The sequence below is a fragment of the Scyliorhinus canicula genome, chromosome 14 (genome assembly GCF_902713615.1).
Source record: "Scyliorhinus canicula chromosome 14, sScyCan1.1, whole genome shotgun sequence".
Classification (NCBI taxonomy): domain Eukaryota; kingdom Metazoa; phylum Chordata; class Chondrichthyes; order Carcharhiniformes; family Scyliorhinidae; genus Scyliorhinus; species Scyliorhinus canicula.
The window spans coordinates 92,279,170-92,306,047 of record NC_052159.1 but is presented as its reverse complement, the minus strand read 5'-3'; the positions used below and the strand labels follow the sequence as shown (position 1 = coordinate 92,306,047).

Here is a 26,878-nt window from a genome sequence, read left to right as displayed (position 1 = left end):
GAGCCATTCAATGCAGGTACGGATGACTGGGGACAGGACATCAAGAGGATGTAGTACTTCTTCCGTACTAACGCGATTATTGTCGATGAGCGCCACACTGTTACCTTACTGACAGCAGTAGGCGGCCCACATATAGTATTATAAAAAGCCTAATCCTCCGGACATCTGCTCGTTCACCTCCCTGGTAGCCTTGGTGGGGGAGCACTTCGAAGTTGCTTGCCCCGAGCTACGTCTGGTGGTCTGGCATCAATGCAGACATTGAACGGAGTAGCCCAGCGATGCCCCAATGTCAGTCGCACCAAGGATTATCCCTGGCAGTCTCGCTCCACCCTTGGGAATGGCCCCGAAGATTTTGGGCCCGTGTTCATGTTGAGCTTGTGGCCGCTTTCAAAGGGGGCCATGTTCTTCCTCCTGGTAGACGCTTACTCTAATTGGCTGGAGGTGGTGCAAATGCAGGAGACAACCGCCTCGGCCACTGTGGAAAAACTACACCAGATTTTCAGCACACTCAGTATAATGGCACAGCGTTTACAAGTGCGGAGTTCACTGAATTGGCCTCCGCCAATGGGTTTCGACATGTGAGGACAGCTCCTTACCACCCGGCTTCAAACAGACTGATCGAGAGAGCAGTCCAAACGTTTAAGCTGAACATGAAGAAGCTGACAGCTGGAACCTGGCCCACTCGCCTGATGGGTTTCCTTTTCTTAAAAATCACACGACACTGCATGCCAGGTCGTGCGTTGCACCAGCAGAGCTCTTGATAGGCCGCCGACTCCACACTCACCCAAGCTTGGTCATCCCCAATCTAGGTGGAAGGGTCCGCCAGAACCAGGACCAGTCTGAGATCGATGCAGGTTGCCGCCCGCTGGCTCACACATTCGCTTCCGGCAACGACGTACATGTCGGAAACTTCGACGTTGGGGCAGTTTGGGTCCCAGATGGGGCAGCATGGTAGCACAGTGGGTAGCACAGTTGCTTCACAGCTGCAGGTTCAATTCCCAGCTTGGGTCACTGTCTGTACAGAGTCTGCACTTTCTCCCCGTGTCCATGAATTTCCTCCGGGTGCTCCAGTTTCCCCCCAGTCCAAAGATGTTCAGGTTAGGTGGATTGGACATGAAAAATTGTTCTCAGTGTCCAATAAGGTTAGGTGGGGTTACTGGGATAGGGTGGAGCTTAAGTAGGGTGCTCTATCCAAGGGCTGGTGCAGACTCGATGGGCCGAATGGCCTCTTTCTGCACTTTAAATTCCATGATTCTATGATGTCATACAATTCTGCTGTTGCTGAAAGCCCACAGGGCGAAATTCTCCGCCCCCCACGACGGGTGGGAGAATAGCGGGAGGGCCTTCCCGACATATTTGCCGCCCTCCCGCTATTCTCCCCCCCCCCCCCCCCCCCGCCGAAGTCCCGACCCGAATCGCTGCCGCCGTTTTTTTACGGCCGGCAGCGATTCTCAGCTGTTAGATGGGCCGAAGTCCCAGCCCTTTCCGCCGTTTTTACGAACGGCAAACACACCTGGTCTTGCCGTTCGTAAAAACGGCGTCACAAACTCGCTATTAATAACCATGGCACCGATTGGCACGGCCGTACCACGGCCGTGCCAAGGGTGCCATGGGCCCGCGATCGGTGGGCACCGATCGCGGGCAGCGGGCCCGATGCCCGCGCACTACTTGTCCTTCCGTCGCCCCGCAGTATCCATTCGCGGGGCGGCTGAGGGGCAACCCGGCCCGCGCATGCGCGGGTTTCGCGCAAAAACGCGATGACGTCACCCGCGCATGCGCGGGTTGGAGTCTTCCAAACTGCGCATGCGCGGCTGACGTCATATGACGCGTCAGCCGGCGCTAACTCCGGCAAGCGTGCTTAACGATTTTCGTTAAGCCCGTCTTGCCGGAGCTTACGGCGTCGGGCTGCTAGCCCCGACCGGGGACCAGAATCGGTCCCCGGTCGGGAAGGGGCGCGCTGCCGTAAAACCCGCCCGGGTTTTACGGCAGCTTTACGATTTCTCCCGTTTTGGGAGAATCGCGCCCACAGTATCTCATGGATGTCCAGGTTCGAGCTGCTAGATTGGTTAACAATCTATCCAATTTTGCACGATAATAATGCCACATAACATGATGGTGATGTGACCATCAATTCACACGACACATGGTTGGAAGTGAACAGTGGTTTTAATAATCTCACAACGGAGCCTGCCTGCGAGGAGATGAACTCTAGATGAACTGGCAGGCAGGCTCAGACTGCCAAGCTTTATACAACCAGTTGGTGGGAGGAGCCATGGGCGGAACCAAGGGTGGAGCCCAGTACAAACTCCCGTACACTCCCAGTACATCTCCCCCCTAGGGGCAGAGCCACGCAACTGCCCGTGTGCCGAGCTTACACAGACATAGTACAACATATGTAATAACAGTGTGAATTACGCTACTGTGATTCACCACAGCTGGAGGATAGCTTCAGTGGATGTGGGACTTGGCCTGTGTAAAAACTGTGTGATGCTTATTCATGTCAATACTTTCATGAGCAGCTGCAGGTGAATTGCTGAAGGAGAGGTCACGTGGGCTTTTTTTTCTTGTTGGTTATTTCACCTCGCAATGTGGTGTTTGCATCTGTCAGGAATTGGCAATCTTGGTCAGTCGTGATGCTTTTATTTATTCATTCAGGGGATGTGGATTACACTGGTTAGGCCTGTATTCATTGCCCATCCCTAATTGCTCTTAAGAAGGTGGTGTTGAGGTGCCTTCTTGAATAGCTACAGTCCATGTGGTATAGGTACATTGGGTGCTATTAAGGAAAGAATTCCAGGATTTTGACCCAGTGATAGTGAAGGGATGACAATCTAGTTCCAAGTCAATTTGGTGAGTGCCTTTGAGGAGAATTTCCAGGTGGTGGTATTCCTATGTATCTGCTACCCTTGTCCTTCTAGATGGTAGTGGTAATGGGTTTGGAAAATGCTGCCTGAGGAGCCTCGGTGAGTTCCTGCAGTGCATCTTGTAGATGCTGCGCACTGCTGCTACTACTGTGTGTTGGCGGTGGAGTGAGTGAATATTTGTGGATGGAGTGCCAATCAAGCGGGCTGCTTTGCTTTGTATGCTGTCAAGCTCCTTGATTGTTGTTGGAGCTGCACTCATCCAGGCAAGGGGAGATATTCCATCACACTCCTGATTTGTGCCTTATAAATTGTGGAAAGGTGTTGCTGAGACAGGAGATGAGTTACTCATCTACTCTTGTAGCCACAGTATTTATGGCTAATTCAGTTCAGTTTCTTGTCAATGGTAACCTCCAGATTGTTGCTAGTACGGGATTCAGCCAGAGTAATGTCATTGAATGTTAAGGGGCGATAGTTAGATCCTCTCTTGTTGGAGATGGCAATTGCCTGGCACTTAGTCAGCCAAAATACAACCATCCCCACTTCTGACCTTATGGTGGAAGGAAGTAAGGTGATTGAATCAGCTGAAGATGGTTGGGCCGAGGACACTACTCTGAGGAATTCCTGCAGTGATGTCCTGAAGCTAGGATAACTGACCTCCAACCACCATATCTTCCTTTGTGCTAGGTGTATGGGGTGGGCCTGATAGAGTTTGCAAGGCTGACTCCACAGAGATTGGGACACTCCTTAAAAAGGCATAAACATTGGGAGGTCTACACCCCATACCCACATCAGCAGCAAGATTCTCCCCCCACCCCCCCCCCGCCTCACTAGCATCAGCATCAAGGTTCTCACCCACCTCCCACCATCGGGGTTCTCACCACCTCACCCCACCACCTTTGAGGTTCTTACCGCCCCCACCAATCACCACCATCGGAGTTCTCACGCCTTCCCAACCCCACCCACCAGCACAAATATCAACTTCAGGGACTCCTCTCCCTTAATGAACATAAAGTGAACTAATGGGTCTCAGCACAGGGTTCCTCCTGGCACTGGCACAGGTTGGCACTGTCAGGAGGCATTGGAAGGACATGTCCCTCGCCCCCTTGACTGGTCCACATTTTTAGAACCTGTTGTAAACCTATGGCAAGGTATGAATATTCAGTGAGGAGGGAATCATGTTGCAGGGAGCTCGGTAAATATATTAAAATGTACTAAAATTAGGTTCCTGCCAAAAACAAAAATCAGAAAACATGATCTCACTGGAGAGAATCACTTTTTTCGATTTTCGCGAGGTTTTTTCCCATGTTGCCAATCTCGCTGATGGCTAATGTAGGCTGAAAATTGCCCCCTTAATACACAGTTTACAAAAAACATACATTCCTTTGAGACACAAACACCAACAGGAAGGGTGATTCATTCATGGCTAACAAGAGAAGTTAAAGATTATATTAAATCGAAGGAGGAGGCTTATAAAGTTGTTAAAAATAAGCCTGAGGATTGGGAGCATGTTAGAATTCAGCAATAGAGGACCAAGAATTTAATAAAGAAAGGGATAATAGAATGATAGTGAATGAATGAAAAATATAAAAATGGATTGTAAAAGCTTCTGTAAGTATATAGAAAGAAAAGATTAGGAAAGACCAATATGGGCCATTAGAGACAGAGACAGGAGAATTTATTAGGGAGCAAAAACAGAGGAACAAAACAAATATTTGGTGTCTTCAATTACAAATAAACTCCTCGAAATACTGGAGGACCAAAGAACTAGCAAGAATGGAGAACCGCGAGAAATTGGTATTCGTAAAAAAGACAAATTAATGCACTATAATTTGGTAAATCCCCAGGACCTGATGATCTAAATCCAGAATATTAAAAGAAGTGGCTGTAGAGACCATGGAAGCATTGCTGGTCATCTCCCAAAATTCCATTGATTCTTAATCATTCCTGCAGATTGGAAGGTAGCAAATATAACCCCCCGATTTAAGACAAAAGGGAGAGAGAAGATGGGGAACTATAGATCTGATAACCTGATATCAGCAGGAAGGGATGTATTACAAAGGGTGTGATAACTGGACACTCAAAAAATAATGGCAGGATTGGGTAGAGTCTATATGGCTTTGTGAAATAAGGAAGAACCAGTGGTGTTTTTGGGTTTTCAAAAGGTTTTTGATCAGGTCTCACAAAAGTAGTTCATACACAAAATTAGAGCACATGGCATTCGGGTTAATATATTGAAAATTGGTCAATGGGCAAAAATAGAAAGGCTAAGGTCAGTCATTATAATATTATCACTGCTTGACTGCTTCCAAACACTGATCATTATCACAGTGGACAGCTGTAAATTCAGTTTGATTGGCACTTCAAATAGTTTATTAAGGGATTAGGTGTCCTTGGTGTAAGGCTATAAAAATACAAATGTTTGTTTTTTTCTGGGATTAAGCACTTGAGGGTATTTAAATGTATTGAATTGGCTTTTATCAACAAGTTTTTTTAATATTATGAAGGAGGTAGAAGACATTTACAACTTTATTTTATTTCATCTCAGCTTGGCCCCAGAGGTCTGTCCAATGTGGGCCAAACTTCAGCATACAATCCTCCCTCCCTCCTCCCTCCACATCTGAACAAAGAATTGAGCGGGATTCTCCGTTGACCGTGCCAAAATCGGGAAAGGCGATTGGGCGGAGAATTGGTTTTGATGCCGAAATTCTGGCGTGCACCGGGTTAACAACAAATCGCTATTCGCCTGTGCTTCACCAGTGGCGTCAATATGTTCCACTCCGTATGTACAGTAAATGCCGTTTGCATATAATTAGTGGGCTTGACCCGGTATTCTCCGGTACCTTCCTGATGCTCCGCCTCCACTAGGAGGAGGGGGGAATTCCCTATGGCAAGATTCACTTGTGCTTTTAAAAAACATCAAGGAATCAGGGGCTGTGGCTGATGAGGGAGAGGGACGAGTTAGAACATGCTGAGGTGTGACTGTGGGCTTCTGGTCCTGACCCTGGTCGGGCTGCTTAGGGGGGGGGGGGGGGGGGGGGGGGGCGGCGGCGCTGTGGTGACTTCAACCCCCTCCTGAGACCTGGGGCGGTGTCCTGGCATGGACCGGCATTGCAGCAGCCTGCAAGGCGGCCATCTTGCTGCACACCCCACTGGCCACCCACCTTGGCCCCTGTTCTACAGTGTGCCAACAGCCATATGGCCATATGGGGCCCTATATATCCTGTCAGCACAATACATCTATTTCAATGTGGACCAAGCCCACCAGGATGCCCGGGCAATGGGGTTCACCACCAATCGCCGAGATGCCCCAGGTCCAGGGGGTTATCGATGGGATGCATGTCGCCCTACAAGCACCAGCAGAGTATAGGCTGATCTTCACAAACCAGAAGTGTTCCAACATGATGAACGTGCAGCTGATTGTTATCATGAGCTATGCGTCATGCACGTCTGCGCCTGATACCTGGGCAGTGTGCGCAACGTCTTCATCCTGGCACACTCAACGGTTCCTGGCCTCTTTGAGGCGCACCCCCCAACTGGGGGGACTGCCGCCTGGGCGATAGAAGTTACCCACTGCGGTCACAGCTGATGAGGCCTATCCGGAGGCCACATACCGATGCAAAGACCCTGGCTAGGGGCACAGATACCAAATTGCAGCTCCACACCCCCTACCAGCTACAACCCCCTTTGTGATACCTACCTCCTCATTGTGGTGTGCGGGCCCTGAGTTGGGATTAACAGCTGCTTTGCCCCATGGGATGGAGGATGATGACAATCCACTCTGCAATGAGCTCTGATGCTCCACATCGTTTGATAACGTCTGACTCTTGCCCACCTTCCACCTGGGTGGTCCTTTCATGTGAGCTGGCCATTCCATCACACGGTCCCATTGAATCCCTGGGGAGGTGGAGGTGGGGACGGTGGGGGGGGGGGGGGGGGGGGGCACTGGAGCGGTGAGCGTGGCTGGACCATTGCCTGCACGCCCCCTTCCGCATACCACTGTGGACAGCCCAGACCAGCCTACCCCACCTCTCACACCGTTCTGACAGACACCAAGGCAGGTTGTAACATTGTGCACAGGTGTTTAATGTGAACAGATATATACAGGTTTGTGCCCTAGCCCCTATCGCTATACCCGTCTATTTGTTTGGCCTTACGCACCCTAATACAATGCCTAGGTGGATCAACAGATGGTACATCAGGAGTGGAGGCGGCCTGCTGCGATTTCCGTCCTGGGTCCTCTTTGGCGACTGTCTTCTGAGTGAATCGGACCTGCATGCGGAGTTCTGGCACCACCCCTGCAGGAGTCATTGGCACGGGTCCCATCACCTCCTCCTCCCTCGGGGTGCCTGCTAGGCCCCAAGCTACTCCATGGGATGGGGGTACGAGCGGAGATACCCTAAGGCTCGCCCGCCACCTGGTGCTGCTAGTCCTCGACTCTTGTCTGAACCAGGGTCTGCATGCTCGCGACCATGGAGCACAGAGAGTGGACAACCTCCATCTGGACTGTGCCACATCATGCTGTGATTGTGCCACCACCTTCTGGGTCTGTGTCACATCAGCCAGTGACTGCGCCATCTCTCTCTGGGACTGGGCCATCTCCCTCTTGGTCTGTGCCCCGTTGGTCAATGCCGCCAACACTTTCAGCCATGTCTCGCTGTGACTAGGCCACGCTCAGGTGCGCCGCTGCAATGTTCAGGTGGCTCTGGCACATGGCTGCCTGTGAGGCAGCAACCCTGTCCTGGGCCTGGGCCACCGTCTGCACAGATTTTCCCAGGCTTTGGACATCCTGACCCATGGCCGAATCCTTCGGCTCCAAGGGCTCCACTGTGGAAACCACCCGTGCGGTGTTGGCCTGGGTGGCACCACCTCCTGCTGCTGCACATGGTTGGACTCCTCCAACTGCAGGTGCTGGATGCTCGCCGACAACCCCTCATGTAGTCCCTGGCTCTGCAACTGCATCTCCACAAATCGATAGGACCGTCTGCTCCAGGAGTCTGAAACCCACCTGGATGGCAGCCAGTCTCTGGGGTCGGGCGCCCTCTGACCATCCGTCCCCTCAGATGTTCCTACCTCCACCTGATGTACTGGAGCATGTGTGTGGTGTGCACCAGATCGTGCCCCAGGAGCCTCTTCACTGAAGTGCCCAACCGAGGTGAGTGTCTCTGGGATGGTGGAGGGTGTTGGAGCCAGCTGTGATGGGAATTCAGTATCAAGCCCGGACTGGAGCTCCGGGTTTCTCGGGACGCGGGTCGATGGCTCCCATCTATGTGGCTCCATCATCGTCGCTGGTTGACACACGGGGTTCTGGCTGTGGCTGGGGTCAGGGGACATGCAAAAGGGCCTTCCCCATCACCAGCAGCTCCTGTAAGAGCCAAAACAAGACGCATGGTTGCATCGCGGGCCAGGGTGGTGAGGAGGGGGGGGGGGGGGGTGACACACATGCCATGGGGACTCACATCCTCGCCTGATGCTGACCTGCACCCCGGTGACTGCTTTTTTCTCAGGATGGCCGACCACATCCAGTGGCCTCTCATCTGCTGCGGTGAGGGGCCGAAGGTCTGGAGGTCCCCCTCCAGTCTTCTCCCGCTCCCGGTGGGGGAAAACAGTAAACGGACAGTATTAGACAGTCTGACACATGCAACCCAGGGGGTGGGTAGCTGGTGACTTCAGTGGCCAGGGCACCCAGCCATGATGGCCGGTATGGATACTGGCATGTGGTGTAGGGTGAGGGTTCTGCCACCCCCGGGAGGGGACGGGGTTTAGTACCAAGGACACAGTGTTACCTACTCACCCTGGCTGCCCTGAGGAGGTTGTGAATTTCTTTCCAGCACAGCTGGCCGGTCTGTAAAGGTGTTGCCCTCTGCGCATAGACCGGGCAAATAGTGGTGGTTGGCAGCCTCCTCCCCACCCTGGGGTACAGGGTCACCCACCTCTCCTCCACGGTGTCCGGCAAAGTCTCCAGTTCTGCATCGGTGAATCTCATTGCCGCGTGTCTTGCTGCCAGCTTGTTGGCTGGGATGTGTGGGGAGTGAAGTGTGCAAATGCGGCTGCAGCTTGTCAGCTTCCTGAGAGCCAATCCCGAACCCAAATCCAGCACCGTTTTCCATTGGAATCGATAGTGTTACACGTGGCGCACGTGCTAGCCCCTCAATGGTTGTTGAATCGTTCCAGGTGCGGCATCAGTTTTGCTGTCATACAAGTCCACGAATCCTGCTACCAGCGTCAACACTTAGGGCGAGATCCTCCACAAATGCGGAGAATTGTAAAGGCTGCCGTGGGACAGGCCGTGACCCACGGCAGCCTTCACGGCCACTTCCGGTGCTGATTCGCCCCCCCGGGTGGGGCTAGGAACGCGGCCCCGTGCGTCACGGCCGCTGACGTGGCCGATGACGTCAGCCGCGTATGCGCAGGTTGGACAATGCCAACCCGCGCATGCGCAATTGGCGTCTTTTCCTTCACCCGCCCCGCAAGACGAGGCAGCTTGATCTTGCGGGGTGGCGGAGGGAAAAGAGTGCGTCTGCCCGCGATCGGTGCCCACCTTGGCACGGCCGTGGTACTGCCGTGCCAATCAGGCCCCCAGATGCCCCAAACGGGCATCTGGTGCCCGTTTTATGACGGCAGCAAGCAGGTGTGTTAGCTGCCGTGTTGAAACGGGCGTGAAGGCCCGGCCGCTTGGCCTTGGGGAATCGTCGCTTGCCGTAAAAAACGGAGAGCGGCGATTCGTGGCGTGGGTCGGGCGTGGGGGGGGGGGGGGAGAATAGCGGGAGGGCGTGAAAAATGTCGGGAGGCCCTCCCGCTATTCTCCCACCCAGCGTGGGGGGGCGGAGAATCGCGCCCTTAGTCTCAGGGACAGAGAATCCAACCGTCTGTTATTCAGGGCAGTTTCTTCCAAAGCAGCTTCAGTGACTGGAACTTTTCTGATTCTATGCAGCCACATTGGGAATAAATATCCCGGCCAATGCCTCAGTTTATAAAGCCTGGCATCCCATTTTGTCTGGTAATTTGAATTAAGCAATATAAATAAAACAACACAAGCAGAAGAGTGCTTGCCTGCAGTTACCATGCCTAGGACTCATACTTATCACTGGCTGCCTTTCTGCTTATTGACTGGAGTGGAGCTGGGAGTGGATCTTGGTTGGTCCGCTGCTTGGCTGAAAGTGGAGGAGAATGGACTCGTTTTTGCAGTTTGAGACTGGATGGTGTCTAGAGGCCGAATGCCGGAACTGTGCGGACAGTAGGGAACTGGCCCTTGACTATGTGTACTGTTTGTTCTGATGTTGGTTGTGTTTTACTGTTGAGGGATTGCATGCTTTTTGTTGTATTTTGTTGTGTATTGTTATTTTGGGCTTAACGGATGGGTGCTTGCCAGTTGCGGCCCTTCTACTTCTGTGCACTGGGGGTTGAGGGGTTCTTCCTGGTGCTGGTGGTGAGGGAGGGTGTTCTCTCTCTATCTCTCTCTCCTCAACTGTGCGCTGCCTATCCATTTTCGGTGAACTGAGCTGCTTGCTGGCTCCGATTCACCAACGTTGGCCTGTTGCTAGATCCGGGAGAGGGGAGCATGAACTGGCTTGAGTGCTGGCAGCTTTGTCTTGTACTTAATTGTTTGTTGGGTTTCTTGTGGTTGCTCGGTATTTGTTGTTATTTCTTGTAAAGGGAATTCTCTCTCTTCTGCCATGCCCCGTATCAGTGTGTACTTTTCCGGTGGTCTGTGCTGCTCATTTGGGGCTGCTGTTAAGGCAGTGTGTCTTAGAACTTAGAACAGTACAGCACAGAACAGGCCCTTCGGCCCTCAATGTTGTGCCGAGCAATGATCACCCTACTCAAACCCACGTATCCACCCTATACCCGTAACCCAACAACCACCCCCCCCCCCCCCCCCCCCCTTAACCTTACTTTTTAGGACACTACGGGCAATTTAGCATGGCCAATCCACCTAACCCGCACATCTTTGGACTGTGGGAGGAAACCTGAGCACCCGGAGGAAACCCACGCACACACTGGGAGGACGTGCAGACTCCGCACAGACAGTGACCCAGCCGGGAATCGAACCTGGGACCCTGGAGCTGTGAAGCATTTATGCTAACCACCATGCTACCATGCTGTCAGTGTGTACTTTTCCGGTGGTCTATATTGCTCATGTGGGCCTCTTTCCACCAATGTGGGGCTACCATTGGGGAGGGATGGGGGCTTTGTAGCTGTTTAAAGGAACTGTTTTGGGTTGAACTGTGCCCCCTCTTGGGAGGGGAGGGATGTTCTCTCTCTCTATCAAACTGTACCCTTCACCGGTTTGTCCTTTTCCGGTGGTCTGTGAGGCTTGTTGGACACCTTTCTGCTGATGTAGAGAGACTGTTGGGGACAGGGGGTGGTTGTGTGTGTGTGTGCTGGTTTGAGAGCTGGTGGTTTTTGCATCTTCTAAATGGCTTTAGCATATTATTAATTTTTGTGACTATGTTGTTTTTGCATGTTCCTGATTCTTTTGTAGTTTTGAATTGTCAATAATTTTAAATATTTATAGGATAACCAATAGTCCCCAGCCAATAGGATGCATTGCAGGTTAAAACGTCTACCCTCGTGTCAATCAAAAAATCTGTGAAAGAGCAAAATATTCAATTTGAAGAATAACTGCACATGAACAAATGAATAAGAAGCTTTGTCATGTTGTGGTGAAGTGAGATTGTCTGACTGTAACAAATCCGAGATCCAAGTTTAATTCTCTGTCCATGTTGAATTAACTGATTTCACCTGGGGTGTGAGTAGAGATACTGCACCTGGTCTCAGCACCTTTTGGTCAGGGAAGGGGAAGTCAGATAAATTATTGGTCCGGATCACCACCCAGTGATCCTAATCCAGGGGCTGGATTGTCCGGTCACCGACGCCAAAATCACGTTCGGCGAGCGACCGGAGAATCCGAGTTACCGACCAAATTGGGGGTGGCGCCGCTTTCACGACCCGCCTCCTCCTCCAAAGTGGCATACTCTAGGAGTACGTCATGCCATGTATTGAAGGCCTCAGGACATTGCCTGAGGCCTGCCCCCGATGCTCCGCCCCTGACCGGCCGGTTCCCGACGGCGTGTGGTCTCACCTGTCGGGAACTTGGTGTGGCGGCTGCAGACTCAGTCCAGTGCTGCCATAGTCGGGGGAGAGCCGATCCGTGGGCGGGGGGGGGGGCATTATTGCTGCATGCGGCCACGGAACTGGCAATTGTCCAGGGCGTATCGGCAGCTCGAGCCGGGTGTTCTATGCTGCCACCGTGCTTGCCCCCAGCAAAACGGGGAATCTGTGGCCGCTTTGCGCCATTTTGTCTGGCATAAAACGGCACCGTTCTCACGCCGGCGTGGGGACATAGCCCCAGAAACGGTGAATCCAGCCCAAGATGTCTGTGTGTGTCAGGTGAGAACACAAATGATTTTACTTCTGGATTTAGGGTTAAATAATCCAGCATTTACTGTACAGGTTAAAATATGTTTTAAAAGTACATATTCCTAATCCCTATTTATATTTACTTATTTGCAGAAATTTTCAGGATGACTCTCAGCTGGTAGTCAGTTGTGAGAAATTTCACAAATTGTTCCATTCATAATGCTTTCTGGTTCAGGGTGCAAGCCTTCGAAACCGGAAAAGAATTGATATTGTCTGAGATGTTAACTAAAATTGAGACTTTTTTGGTTTGGACATCTTGCAATTGGTAATTGTATCTGGAAAATAAACCAGTGACATTTTTGATTAAGCTGCCAACTGATGCTCTTGGTCGGCATGGTGGCACAGTCGTTAGCACTGTTGCCTCACAGCACCAGGGACCCAGGTTCAATTCTGGCCTTGGGTGACTGTTTGGAGTTCACAGTGTCTATCAGTGTCTGCATGGGTTTCCTCCAGTTTCCTCCCACAGCACAAAGATGGATTGGGCATGCTAAATTGCTGCTTATTGTCCAAAGATGTATAGGTTAGGTTAAGGGGTTATTGGGATAGGGCGGGGAAGTGGGCGTGGGTGATGTGCTCTTTCAGAGGGTCAGTACAGACGCGATGGGCTGAATGACCTCCTTCTGCAGTGTAGGGATTTTATGACTACATTAGCGAAGCAGCTATCTGTGGTGGGATATACTTTAAATAACATACTCCTATCAATTCAAATTATCCTGAATTTGAGTTGAAATTGTACAAAAATGCCAAAGACCATAAGAACATAAGACAGAGGAGCAGAATTAGGCCACTCGGCCCATCGAGTCTGCTCCGCCATTCAATCATAGCTGGTACTTCTCTCATCCCCATTCTCCTGCCTTCTCCCCATAACCCCGGATCCCCTTATTGATCAAAAATCTATCTATCTCTGTTTTAAAGACACTCAGTGATTTGGCCTCCACGGCCTTGTGCGGCAAAGAGTTCCACAGATTCACTACCCTCTGGCTGAAGAAATTCCTCCTCATCTTGGTTTTAAAGGATCGTCCCTTTAGTCTGAGATGGTGCCCTCTGCTTCTAGTTTTTTCTACAAGTGGAAACATTCTCTCCATGTCCACTCTATCCAGCCCACGCAGTATCTTGTACGTTTCAATAAGATCCCCCTCATCCTTCTAAACTCCACGAGTACAAACCCAGGGTCCTCAACCGCTCCTCATACGACAAACTTTTCATTCCAGGGATCATTCTTGTGAATCTCCTCGGGACCCTTTCCAAGGCCAGCACATCCTTCCTTAGATACGGGGCCCAAAACTGCTCACAAAACTCCAAATGAGGTCTGACCAGAGCCTCATATAGCCTCAGGTGTACATCCTTGGTCTTGTATTCTAGCCCTCTTGACATAAATGACATAAACATTGCATTTGCCTTCCTAACTGCCGACTGAACCTGCACGTTAATCTTAAGAGAATCGTGAACAAGGACTCCCAAGTCCCTTTGTGCTTCTGACTTCCTAAGCATCTTCCCATTTAGAAAATAGTCTATGCCTCTATTTCTCCTTCCAAAGTGCATAACCTCACACTTTTCCACATTGTATTCCATCTGCCGCTTCATTGCCCTCTCTCCCAGCCTGTCCAAGTCCTTCTGAAGCCCACCCGCTTCCTCAATACTACCTGCCCCTCTACAGATCTTTGTATCATCTGCAAACTTAGCAACCATGTCTTCAGTTCCTTCCTCCAGATCATTAATGTATATTTTGAAAAGTCGTGGTCCCAGCACCGACCCCTGAGGTACACCAGTAGTCACTGGCTGCCATCCTGCAAAAGACCCTTTATCCCCACTCTTTGCCTTCTGCCAGTCAGCCAATCCTCTATCCATGCCAGGATCTTACCCTGGATACCATGGGCTCTTAACTTATTTAACAGTCGTTCCGGTTGCGGCTATGACTAGCTAAGCCGCACATTTGGAAGCTCCTGCAACAAAGGTGTTTTTGGGCCAATTGGAGGGCCCCAACGGCGCTGAAAAAACGAATCCCGGTGGGGGAAGGTCCCCTGAGGAGAACTAGACCGATTTTATGGTCGGTACCCGGAGTGGAGCGGCAAGAAAAACGGCAGCAGCTCCCCAAAAAAAGCGGGGGAAGAAAATCAAAATGGCGGCCGGCGGTGCACCGGAGGAGTGGAAGAAATGGGCGGAGGAGCAGCAGGCCGCTCTCCTCCGTTTTTTCACGGAGATGAAAGTGGAACTCTTAGAGTCCATGAACGCGACGGCCACCAGGTTGGTGGGAGCCCAGGCGATCCAAGAGGCGTCGATTAAAGATCTGCAGCAGGAGATGGCCGCGAGGGAGGAGGAGGCCACAGTCATCGGGGCAAAGGTGGAGGCGCACGAGGCACTCCACATGAAGTGGCAGAGCCGCTTCGAGGAGCTGGACACTCGGATGAGGAGGAAAAATTTGAGGATCCTGGGCCTGGAAGAAGGCCTGGAGGGGTCGGATCTCCCGGGATATGTGGCGGAGATGTTGAGCTCCCTGATGGGGGAAGGGGCCGGTCCGGCGCCCCTGGAATTGGAAGAGGCATACCGGGTCATGGCCAGGAGGCCTAGGGCAAACGAGCCCCCGAGGGTGGTGCTGGTGCGGTTCCAGCGGCTAAGTGATCGAGAGAAAGTCCTGAGGTGGGCTAAAAGGGAGAAAAGCAGCAAGTGGCAGAACTCGACGGTAAGGGTGTACCAGGACTGGAGTGCGGAGGTGGCAAAGCGGCGGGCCCGGTACAACCGGACAAAGGCGGTGCTGCACGCGAAAAAGATCAAATTTGGAATGTTGCAACCGGCGCGCTTGTGGGTCACCTACAAGGACCAACATCATTATTTCGAGTCCCCAGAGGAGGCCTGGACCTTTGTACAAGAGGAAAAGTTGGACACGAACTAAAACCTGGGAGCACCGGCGGTCGTAGCCGCCGGGGGACTCTTGATTGTGCAAGTGGCCCTTTTCTTTTTCAGGCCAGGTCGGAACTGGGTAACAGTTTCGTGGAGTGTTTGGGGTGTTTTTTCTCGAACGGTTGACTTTTCTGAATATTTTGAAGGTTTCGAGTTGTTGGGTGTTTCTGTATATTTGTACTGTTGAAATCTCTATTGTGGGTCGTTGGCTTCTTATGGGGTGTTTTTTCCCGTTTCCAATTTCCCTTAGTTATTTACCTCTCTTACCCTTTTTCTTTGGGTGCTTGGGGGGGTTTTTTGGTTCTTTTTTTTCTTTTCGGGTTATGGTTATCTGCGGTTATGTATACTGTTTGATGGAGGGTGATGGTTGGGCACGCGGTTAGTTGATAGTTAGTTAATTATTTTGTTATTTAAGTATGTAGTTAAGTATTTATGTATTTAGTTGCCATTGGGTATTTGTATTTATATCGTTAAGTTGGGGAGACGGGACGGGGGGGAGCGGGTTGATTATGCGGGTCTTTCTCGGGGGTTTTAAGGGGATCTTTCACGGGCGCAGATGGGGTGAACCGGGAGGAGTCGGAATGTGGCAGGAGCAGCCGGGTCAGCGGAGACCAGCTGACTCTCGGGAGTACGATGTGGGGTACATCGCGGCTAGGAGGGGTCCTAGCCAGGGGGGGGGGGGGGGGGGGGGGGGAAGGGGGGGGGGGACTGGGGGGGGACACCGGGTTGCTGCTAGAAAGACCAGGGACGAGAAGGGGAGAGCCGGGGGGGGGTGGGGGGGGGGGGGCCATCGCTATGGGAAGCGGGTCAGAAAAGAAGGGATGACCCGGGGCGAGCAAGGGACAAGACATGGCTAATCGACAGGGAGTAGGGACGGGTCGCTCTGCGACCCGATTGATCACGTGGAACGTAAGGGGGCTGAATGGGCCGGTCAAAAGATCAAGGGTCTTCTCACACCTGAAGGGACTGAAGGCTGATGTAGCAATGCTGCAGGAGACTCATTTGAGGGTAGCAGATCAGGTCCGCCTGAGAAGGGGGTGGGTGGGACAGGTGTTCCACTCAGGCTTGGATATCAAGAACCGGGGGGTGGCGATTTTGGTGGGAAAGAGAGTGTCGTTTGTGGCGGCAGAGGTGGTGGCAGACAAGGAGGGCAGGTACGTGATGGTGAGGGGTAGGCTGCAGGGAGAGAGTGTGGTACTGGTAAATGTGTATGCCCCGAACTGGGACGACGCGGGTTTTATGAGGCGCCTGCTGGGCCTCATCCCGGGACTGGAGGCAGGGGGCCTGATCATGGGAGGGGACTTTAATACGGTGTTAGACCCTGGGCTGGATAGATCGAGTTCCAGGACGAATAGGAGGCCGGCAGCGGCAGAGGTGTTAAGGGGGTTCATGGAGCAGATGGGAGGGGTAGACCCATGGAGATTTGGTAGGCCTAGGGCGAGGGAGTATTCTTTTTTCTCCCACGTCCACAGAGTGTACTCTAGGATCGATTTTTTCGTATTGAACAGGGGGCTGATACCGAGAGTGCAGGACACGGAGTACTCGGCCATTGCGATATCGGACCATGCACCACATTGGGTGGACGTGGACATGGGGGAGGCGCGGGGCCAACGCCCGTTGTGGCGCCTGGATGTAGGGCTGTTGGCGGACGAAGAGGTGTGCAGAAGGGTGAGAACGGGCATTGAGAACTATCTGGGTACGAATGACACAGGTGAGGTGCAGGTGGGGACGGTCTGGGAGGCCTTGAAAGCAGTGATTAGAGGAGAGCTGATCTCCATAAGGGCACACAGAGAGAGGAAGGAGAGGCAGGAAAGGGAGAGGCTGGTGGGGGAGCTCCTAGAAGTAGATAGGAAATATGCGGCGGCGCCAGAGGAGGGGCTATTAAGGGAGCGGCGTAGCTTGCAGGCCAGGTTCGACCTACTGACCACTAGGAAGGCGGAAATGCAGTGGAGAAGGGCGCAGGGTGCGGCGTATGAGTACGGGGAAAAGGCGAGCAGGATGCTGGCACACCAGCTTCGTAAGCGAGATGCAGCCAGAGAGATTGGGGGAGTGAGAGAGAGGGGTGGGGATGTAGTGCAGAAGGGGCAAGAGGTGAATAGGGTCTTTAGGGACTTCTATAGGGAATTGTATAGGTCTGAACCGCCGAAGAGGAGAGGGGGAATGAAGAACTTTCTCGACAAATTGGGGTTCCCAAAGGTACAGGAGGAGCTGGTGGAAGGGTTGGGGGCGCCGATAGAGCTGCAGGAGCTAATTAAAGGGATAGGCCAGATGCAGGCGGGGAAGGCGCCGGGGCCGGATGGGTTCCCGGTGGAGTTTTACAGGAAATTTGTGGACTTGGTGGGTCCAGTGCTGGTGCGAGCCTTCAATGAGGCGCGCGAGGGGGGGGCTCTGCCTCCAACAATGTCGCAGGCCCTGATCTCCTTGATTTTGAAGCGGGACAAGGACCCGGTCCAGTGCGGGTCCTACAGGCCTATCTCCCTCTTAAATGTAGATGCCAAGCTGTTAGCAAAGGTCCTGGCAACCAGGATAGAGGACTGTGTGCCAGGGGTAGTCCATGAAGACCAGACGGGGTTCGTGAAGGGACGCCAACTTAACACAAATGTTCGGAGATTGTTAAATGTGATTATGATGCCAGCAGTGGAAGGGGAGGCGGAGATAGTGGTAGCGCTGGACGCGGAGAAGGCATTTGACAGGGTGGAGTGGGAATACTTGTGGGAGACGTTGGAAAGGTTTGGGTTTGGGGAGGGATTTATCAAGTGGGTAAAACTGCTCTATTCAGCTCCGATGGCAAGTGTGGTAACAAACGGGAGGAGGTCAGAATATTTTGGGCTGCATCGAGGTACTAGGCAGGGATGTCCCCTATCTCCCTTACTCTTTGCATTAGCGATTGAGCCATTGGCGATGGCACTGAGGGGTTCAGGGGGGTGGAGAGGACTGACAAGGGGAGGGGAGGAACATCGGGTCTCGCTCTATGCGGATGATTTGTTGTTGTATGTGGCAGACCCGGAGGGGGGAATGCCGGAGGTAATGGGGATACTAGCGGAGTTCGGGGACTTTTCGGGATATAAATTAAATCTGGGGAAAAGTGAGGTCTTTGTAATACACCCGGGAGACCAAGGGGAGGGAATTGGGAGGCTCCCCTTCAAAAGAGCAGTTAAAAGTTTTAGGTATTTGGGGGTGCAGGTGGCAAAGAACTGGGGGACCCTACACAAGTTGAACTTTTCCAGACTGGTGGAGCAGATGGAGGAGGAGTTTAAGAGGTGGGACATGGTGCCGCTGTCGCTAGCAGGGAGGGTGCAGTCAGTTAAAATGACGGTCCTCCCGAGGTTCTTGTTTTTGTTCCAGTGTCTGACCATCTTCCTCCCCAGGGCCTTTTTCAAGAAGGTAACGAGTAGTATCATGGGGTATGTGTGGGCACATGGCACCCCGAGAGTTAGAAGGGTCTTTTTGGAGCGGAGTAGGGATAGTGGAGGGCTGGCGTTACCCAACCTTTCCGGATATTACTGGGCGGCAAATGCATCGATGGTACGAAAGTGGATGATGGAAGGGGAGGGGGCAGCCTGGAAGCGCATGGAGAGGGCGTCCTGCGGCAACATAAGCTTAGGGGCACTGGTAACGGCACCATGGCCGCTCCCTCCCACGAGGTATACCACGAGCCCGGTGGTGGCGGCCACCCTCAAGATCTGGGGGCAGTGGAGGCGACACAGGGGGGAAGTGGGAGGTCTGATAGGGGCACCACTAAGAGGGAACCACAGATTTGCGCCGGGAAACACAGGAGGGGGATTCCAGAGCTGGCAGAGGGCGGGTATCAGACAACTGAGGGACTTGTTTATAGAGGGGAGGTTTGCGAGCCTGGGAGAGCTGGAGGAGAAATTTGGGCTCCCCCCGGGGAACACGTTCAGGTACCTCCAAGTGAAGGCATTTGCCAGACGACAGGTAGCGGGGTTCCCCGCGCTCCCCGACAGGGGGGTGAGTGATAGGGTGCTATCAGGGGTCTGGGTCGGGGAGGGGAAGATCTCGGACATCTATAAGATTATGCAGGAGGTGGAGGAGGTACCAGTAGAGGAGCTGAAAGATAAGTGGGAGTTAGAGCTGGGGGAACAGATAGAGGGCGGGACATGGGCAGACGCCCTGGAGAGGGTTAACTCGTCGTCGTCATGTGCGCGACTAAGTCTCATTCAATTTAAGGTACTGCATAGAGCCCACATGACGGGGACAAGGATGAGTCGGTTTTTCGGGGGTGAAGACAGGTGTATTAGATGTTCGGGAAGCCCTGCGAATCATGCACATATGTTTTGGGCATGTCCGGCACTGGAGGAGTTCTGGAAGGGGGTGGCAGGGACGGTGTCGAGAGTGGTGGGGTCCAGGGTCAAGCCAGGATGGGGACTTGCGATCTTCGGGGTTGGGGTGGAACCGGGGGTACAGGAGGCGAGGGAGGCTGGAATATTAGCCTTTGCGTCCTTGGTGGCTCGGAGGAGGATCCTGATTCAGTGGAGGGACGAAAGGCCTCCGAGTGTTAACACCTGGTTAAACGACATGGCAAACTTCATCCAATTGGAAAGGATCAAATTCGCCCTGAGAGGGTCGGTGCAGGGGTTTTCCAGGCGATGGCAACCCTTCCTAGACCTCTTGGATCAGAGATAGAAACTGAGGCCATGACAGCAGCAACCCGGGAGGGGAGGGGAGGGCGGGAGGGAGGGAGGGGAGGGGGAGGGGGGAAAACGACGAAGGAAGTACGGTAGCGGCGGTGGCACGGGCAAGGCCTGCCCGAGGACGCTGCTAGAAATGATAAGTTGGTCTGACTGTCGGTTCGTCGGCGGGGGGGGGGGGGGGGATGCGCGGGTAGGGGGGGGGGGGGATTCTTTTTCTTTTTCTTGTTAAGTAGGGGGGTTTGACTTTGTTTTGTTATAATTTAAATGTAAATGTAGGGGGGGTTAAAATGTTTGTATTTTGAAAAATTCAATAAAAATTATTTAAAAAAAAAAAAAAAAAAAAACTTATTTAACAGTCTCCCATGCGGCACCTTGTTAAAGGCCTTCTGGAAATCTAAATAAATCACGTGCACTGGTTCTCTTTTGTCTAACTTCCTTGTTACTTCCTCAAAGAACTCTAACAGATTTGTCAGACATGATCTCCCCTTGACTAAGTTGTGCTGACTCAGTCCTATTTTATCTTCCAAGTACTCAGCGATCTCATCTTTAATAATGGACTCTAAAATCTTACAAGTGACCAAAGTCAGGCTAACCGGCCTATAATTTCCTGTCTTCTGCCTCCCTCCCTTCTTAAACAGTGGTGTTACATTAGCCACTTTCCCATCCTCTGGGACCCTTCCTGCATCCAGTGATTCCTGAAAGATCATCACCAATGCCTCCACAATCTCCTGAGCTACCTCTTTTAGAACCCTGGTGTGTAGTCCATCCGGTCCAGGTGGTTTATCCACCTTGAGACCTTTCAGTTTCCCCAGAACCTTCTCCTTAGTAATGGTCACTGCACTCACCTCTGGCCCCTGGTTCTTCTGGAGCTCTGGCATCCCACTGGTGTCTTCCACCGTGAAGACTGATGCAAAGTAACTATTAAGTTCATCTGTCATTTCTTTGTTTCCTATTATTACTTCTCCAGCCACATTTTCCAGTGGTCCAATGTCTATTTTTGCCTCACTCTTCCCTTTTATATATAAAAAAACTCATCCTATCTTCCTTTATATTACTAGCTAGCTTGCACTCATACTTCATCTTCTCCCCCCTTATTGCTTTTTTAGTTGTTGTCTGTTCACTTTTAAAGGCTTCCCAATCCTCTGGCTTCACACTACTCCTTACCACTTTGTGTGCTTTTTCTTTTGCTTTTATGCTGTCCTTGATTTGCCTCGTCAGCCATGCATGCCTCATCCTCCCCTTAGCATGTTTCCTCCTCCTTGGGATGAATTTCTGTTGTGCCTCCCGAATAACTCCCCAAAACTGTTGCCATTGCTGTTCCACTATCTTCCCTTCTAGGCTGTTTTCCAATCAACTCTGGCCAGCTCCTCACTCATGTTTCTGTAGTTACCCTTATTTAATTGTAATACCGTTACATCTGATTGCAGCTTCTCCCTCTCAAACTGCAAGGTAAAATCTATCATATTGTGGTCACTGCTCCCTAAGGGTTCCTTCACCTTAAGTTCCCTAATCAAGTCTGCCTAATTACACATCACTAAATCCAGAACTGCCTGTTCCCTCATAGGCTCTGTCACAAGCTGCTCCAGAAAAACATCGCTTAGACATTCCACAAATTCCTTTTCTTGGGATCCGCTACCAACCTGATTTTCCCAGTCCACCTGCATATTGAAGTCCCCATGATTATTGTAATATTGCCTTTTTTACATGCCCTTTCTATCTCCTGATTTATTTTCTGCCCCACATCCTGACTTCTGCTAGGGGGCCGGTACATAACTCCCATCAGGATCTTTTTACCTTTGCGATTCCTCAACTCTACCCACAGAGATTCTATGCCTTCTGATCCTAAATCGTTCCTTGCTATCGATTTAACTTCATCCCTTACTAACAATGCAACCCCGCCCACTTTGCCCATCTGTCTGTCTTTTCGATAGGACACATATCCTTTTGTATTCAGATCCCAGCCCTGATCCCCTTTCACTCACGTCTTTGTGATGCCCACAACATTGTACCGGCCAATTTCAATGTGTGCAACAAGCTCATTTACCTTGTTCCATATGGTGCGCGCATTTAGGTACAACACCCTCAATCCTGCATTGGCCACCTCCCTTTTCATACTTGTCACCTTTTTTGCTGTGCCTGAGGGTGATGTTGTCTTTTATTTTGATTCTCTATTTCCCTTTCAGTTATTACACCTTCTGAGCTCACATTCTGGTTCCTACCCCCTGCCATACTAGTTTAAATCCTCCCGAGTAAATTTAGCAAATCTCACAGCCACGATATCAGTGTCCGTCCAGTTTAGATGTAAGCCGTCCTTCTTGTACAGGTCCCACCTGCCCCGGATGAGATCCCAATGGTCCAAAAATCTGAAACCCTCCCTCGTACACCACCAGTTTAGCCACGTGTTTAGCTGCACTATCCTCCTATTTCTAGCCTCACTGGCATGTGGCACAGGGAGTAATCCTGAGATTACAACCTGATAGAAACTAACCTTTGACTATAGGTAAAAAGGGGTAAAGGAAGAAATTATTTAAAGAAATCGTAATAACTTAAGATTTTAAATTATTATATATCAACCGTAACAGTGAGAAATAGCTGACTGCTTGTGAAAAGGCAAGATAAGAAAACTGCAAGCGTTTGCAAGGCCAAACTGACAGATACACTCTTTGTGTTAGAGAGGTGGGCTAAGATTCAGTTCCGTGTCCATGGTAACCACAGAATCACCCCATGGAAAGAATTTGTGCTAAGGTAAGCTTTTTGTTGAGTGGAAAATTACTGAAATGTTTTATCATTTAAATTAACAGATACTTTAATCGAATTAAACAAATTATAGATTAGTTAAAACCAATCACAGCTGTAAAGAGGACAATACTTTATAGATGGTAATCTTCTTAAAATTTAGGTATCGGGATGGGAAAGTCATTCTAGAATCAATTCAACCTATCCTCTAAATGTTCTATCCTTTTGCTTTGCAAATCGCTATTTTATTCTATTTTAAACTGTGCAGCTCTTTTGTCCTCTTTGGAGAAATCACTACCAGCTGTCATTGTATTTTGAATTCAACAAACTGTATTTGCAAAAGACAATCATTCTGATTAGCTTGCTGTAGGGCTAGTCGGAATATCCTAAATGTTGTACTTGTGTGAACATTGAAACTTACCAATAGACACTAGAAGCTGACAAAACAAAGGTGGCAAATTGACTTTAACCCAAGAAGGCAGTCTTGAATCTCTGTATTGTGGTATACGGTACGGCGTTACTGGTATATGAATAGACACAGAGATACAACAGAACCCTAGATACTTCATTTAAATTATTTTAAGCAAAAACTTCAGATGAACAAAAGTAGACTGTATTGAAATTGCTTCCGTGTGCATTTTCATTCGCCCTTAAGGTGAAACCAATACTAAAGTATCTATAAAAATTGCTCAATAATTTTTTACCATGCATTACTTCTCTGTTATGCACAGATATTTTGGAGTACCCGCGGCCTTCATTTTGAGAAACACAGCATACAAAACTGAAATCTGTCATTAAGTTGTTTCTGTGCGATGTTAATAATTTACTACACCGAGTTGGATTCTCCGTTTACATTTCCTGCCCCACCCCGGTGGGAACCTGCAAATAGCTCATTACAGCTATTTAGTATGTGCTAGGCAGGCAGGATGCCTGATTCACCTGCCAGCTGGTATGCTCCAGCCCGCTCAGCCGAGAGTCCTGCTGGTATGAATTGGTGCAAGCCCTGAAGAACGTGAACCTGAAGGTTTGTAGAACCGGGGTGCGGGGGCAGCAAGGGGCAAGAACCACCCAACAATTGCCTCCAGGGCGCCAAAGGGGGTCCTTCATAAGAGCTGCGGGTCAGGGGGAGGGAGGCTTGTGCTAGGCTGGAGGTGCTCAGGCTGGGATGGGGCTCATTTGGTTCTTTTCCCATCTGCAGCCAATGAAGTTACAGTGAAAAGCCACTAGTTTCCCAATGCCAGCGCCTGTACTGGTACAAGGAGGGAGAATTCAGAATGTCTAAATTACCTAACAGTACGTCTTTCGTTACTTGTGGGAGGCAACCGGAGCACCCAAAGGAAACCCACGTAGAAACGGAGAACGTGCAGACTCTGCACAGACAGTGACCCAAGCCAGGAATCGAACTTGGGATCTTGGCGCTGTGAAGCAACAAGATTGAAAGCTTTGAACTGCATTGTCTACATTTAAGTTCACACACCATTGCTTCATAAAAGCTTTTTGATCAACAGGTCTAGGCACTTTCAAAGTGGGGATTAAGATTGTTTATTTATATACCTCTGCAAGCATCCATTAACTCAGGGAAGTAGCTGTTTCTCTAACTATAGTGCCTTTTTAACAAGGTTGTTTCTTTATTCTCAAGTGCATGTAGAAAGAACAACAGTGGGGGCAGTTTCTGCTCTCAGCGAGAAAACTGGTCTGCGCAACTGCAGAGTTACACGCCAGATTTTAGTCTGAGCCAAATTCTGGTAAGATTCCGCCCATGGTTTTAACACAAGCATTCCATTAGGCCTGCCAATAGATGCCCTGGAGAAGAATTAGGAATATGTAGAGATAGAGATATTCAAATAACTGTTTCTCAAGCTAATGGGATTTTGAAAGTCATCCCAAGAAAGGAAATTATACCAATAATATAGTTTCATCAGAGTGTTGACAGTCCTGATGAAAATCAGGTACTGGTCCTGTCCGTGGGGCAGAAAACTGACCTTATAGTACAATGTAAGGTCTAATAATTTAGCTAATTTCTGTGTACCAATACCACTAAGTACATGACAATGAAACTGAATGATGCAGGTGTCTAGGTTACAGAAGGTGGCTGGTAGTCTTTAAGAACTGCTGGGAAATATTGAATATACAGGCAATTTTGCAAAACCATTCTGAATTAGATGGAATGAGCTGAATGGTGTAAATGATTGTGTCAGTACTACATGCACTGTAGCAGGAACAGGCCTAATGGATCAAATGACTTTGCTAGTGAAATATTTCCCAATGTCTTGAAGATTCGTGGTGTGGTCCTGGAATTTCTCCAGCACACTTTTCCAAAAGGTTAATTGCATTTTTATAGAGCTCCTTGTGCGCAAGATATCACAGATTGGTTTACAATAAAAGAAAAAAAAAATAGATGCACAGCTAATATGGAGCATAGGCTATGAGGAAGAAATAGGCAAGTGAACTGAGAATCCCAGATGGCAGGGATATAAGGTTGATAAACTTTCTGAAAGTTTTTCTCACATTGCATTTGTTTCTTTTGCAAATCACTATAAATCTGTATATACCCTCTCATTCTTGTGGAAATAGTTTCTCCATATCTATACACAGACTGAAGCCTTGGAAACAAATGATAGGAGCAGAAATGGAGATGGGCAATTTGCAATGATGGAAGAAAAAGGTTTCCACTCCATAGTGTGCACAAATAGTCAATGCTTCTGTGTAGTTCAGAGGCAGTGCTACATTGTCCAAGGTGCCACCTTCTACATGAGACATTAAATTAAATCTTCTTTATCTAGTGAATGTAAATAGCTGCCTAAGACAATTCAAAGATAATTAGCGAGGTCTCCCCGTGTCCTGACCAATATTATTCCCTTAATTAACATGTTGTTTTTAGGATCCTACTGTGTGTAAATTGACAGCTGGTTTTGCTTATATAACTACAATGCACTTTATAAGTATCTTCCTGGGTACTTGGGTTGCTTTGAAATGTCCTGTGGGCTGCAACAGGACTGTTCAATCAGGAAGGACTGAGACCCACTTGGGATCTGATGGGGACAAGGACATCGAAGGTGACAATGAAACATTTAAGAAAACTGACAGAAGTGTTAATTTTTTGCAGGATCAGTCAGCAGATCAGAGTCCTAAAAGTAGTTAGAGAGTGTTTTGGGATAACCATGGGCATAAAGTGAGAGCAGAGCAGCTAGGCATAAACAGAAGAGATAGGAAAGCTATCAGGAATAATAACGTGGTCAACATTAGAGACCATGTCCCAACTGCAATAAGCGGCATGGTAGCACAGTGGTTATCACTGTTGCTTCACAGTGCCAGGGTCCCGGATTTGATTTCCAGCTTGGGCTATTGTCTGTGTGCAGTCTGCATGTTCTCCCCATGTCTGTGTGGGTTTCCTCTGGGTGCTCTGGTTTTCTCCCACAAGGCCAGAAAGATGTGCTTGTTAGGTGAATTGGACATTCTGGTTTCTCCCTCAGTATACCCGAACAGGCGCCGTAATGTGGCGACTAAGGGATTTTCATAGTAACTTCATTGCAGTGTTAATGTAAGCCTACTTGTGATGCTAATCAAGAGTATTATTAATTATAAACTGAATACATTTTAGTATTTAATATAAATACTTATAATTTTGTGGTACAGCGGCATATAGTGACAATGATGATTCATTTTTAAATATTATACAACAGTTCATATGAGGTGCAAGCTACAGCAGTTTTATCTTTCAATTCAGCATGTTGGGGAAAAACCTCTTTGCTGCTCAGCAGTGTACTTTCACACAGGTCTCTGGCCATACTGAGTGAGTGCCAGGAAAGCAGGAGCTGGCATGGAAGATGGATATATCAACCTACATCTGTATCATCCAACCATCCTAATCAAATAATTACATAAATGTCCTTGATCTTAGTACTGGCAGTGTCTATGATTGAAGGGCCATTTAATTCCAACACAAGAGACACTGGGTAGTGAGGTACCTAACTGCCATCCACTTTATTCCCTTTTTCAACTGAGGGCACACTCAGAAGAACCAAACATTATGGAGACGCACACCATACACTTCAACTAAAGGGAAACACACACAACATAGCTGCACAATACACTGAGGATGAACTAAAACTGAAGGATACCCTTACAGTTTTTAATGCAAAGCTTTATCTGGCAAGGGTAAAGAGAATATGTGAAAAGTGGTTGTTGTGCATTGATGTTTCAGATAACTAATCAACGGCTTTCTGTTACAATTCACTTTCCAACACTTAAGCAAGTGTTTCAACTGAAAATATGACTTTCTTTTATACTTATCATATATAAAAAAAT

At 49.8% G+C, this 26,878-nt stretch overlaps 1 protein-coding gene across 6 annotated transcripts in view; it reads right to left on the bottom strand.

Moving 5' to 3' along the window:
- Window positions 1–26,878, bottom strand: part of LOC119977845 (centrosomal protein of 63 kDa-like) — a 249,316-nt gene that overhangs the window by 109,609 nt on the left and 112,829 nt on the right. The window lies entirely within an intron of this gene.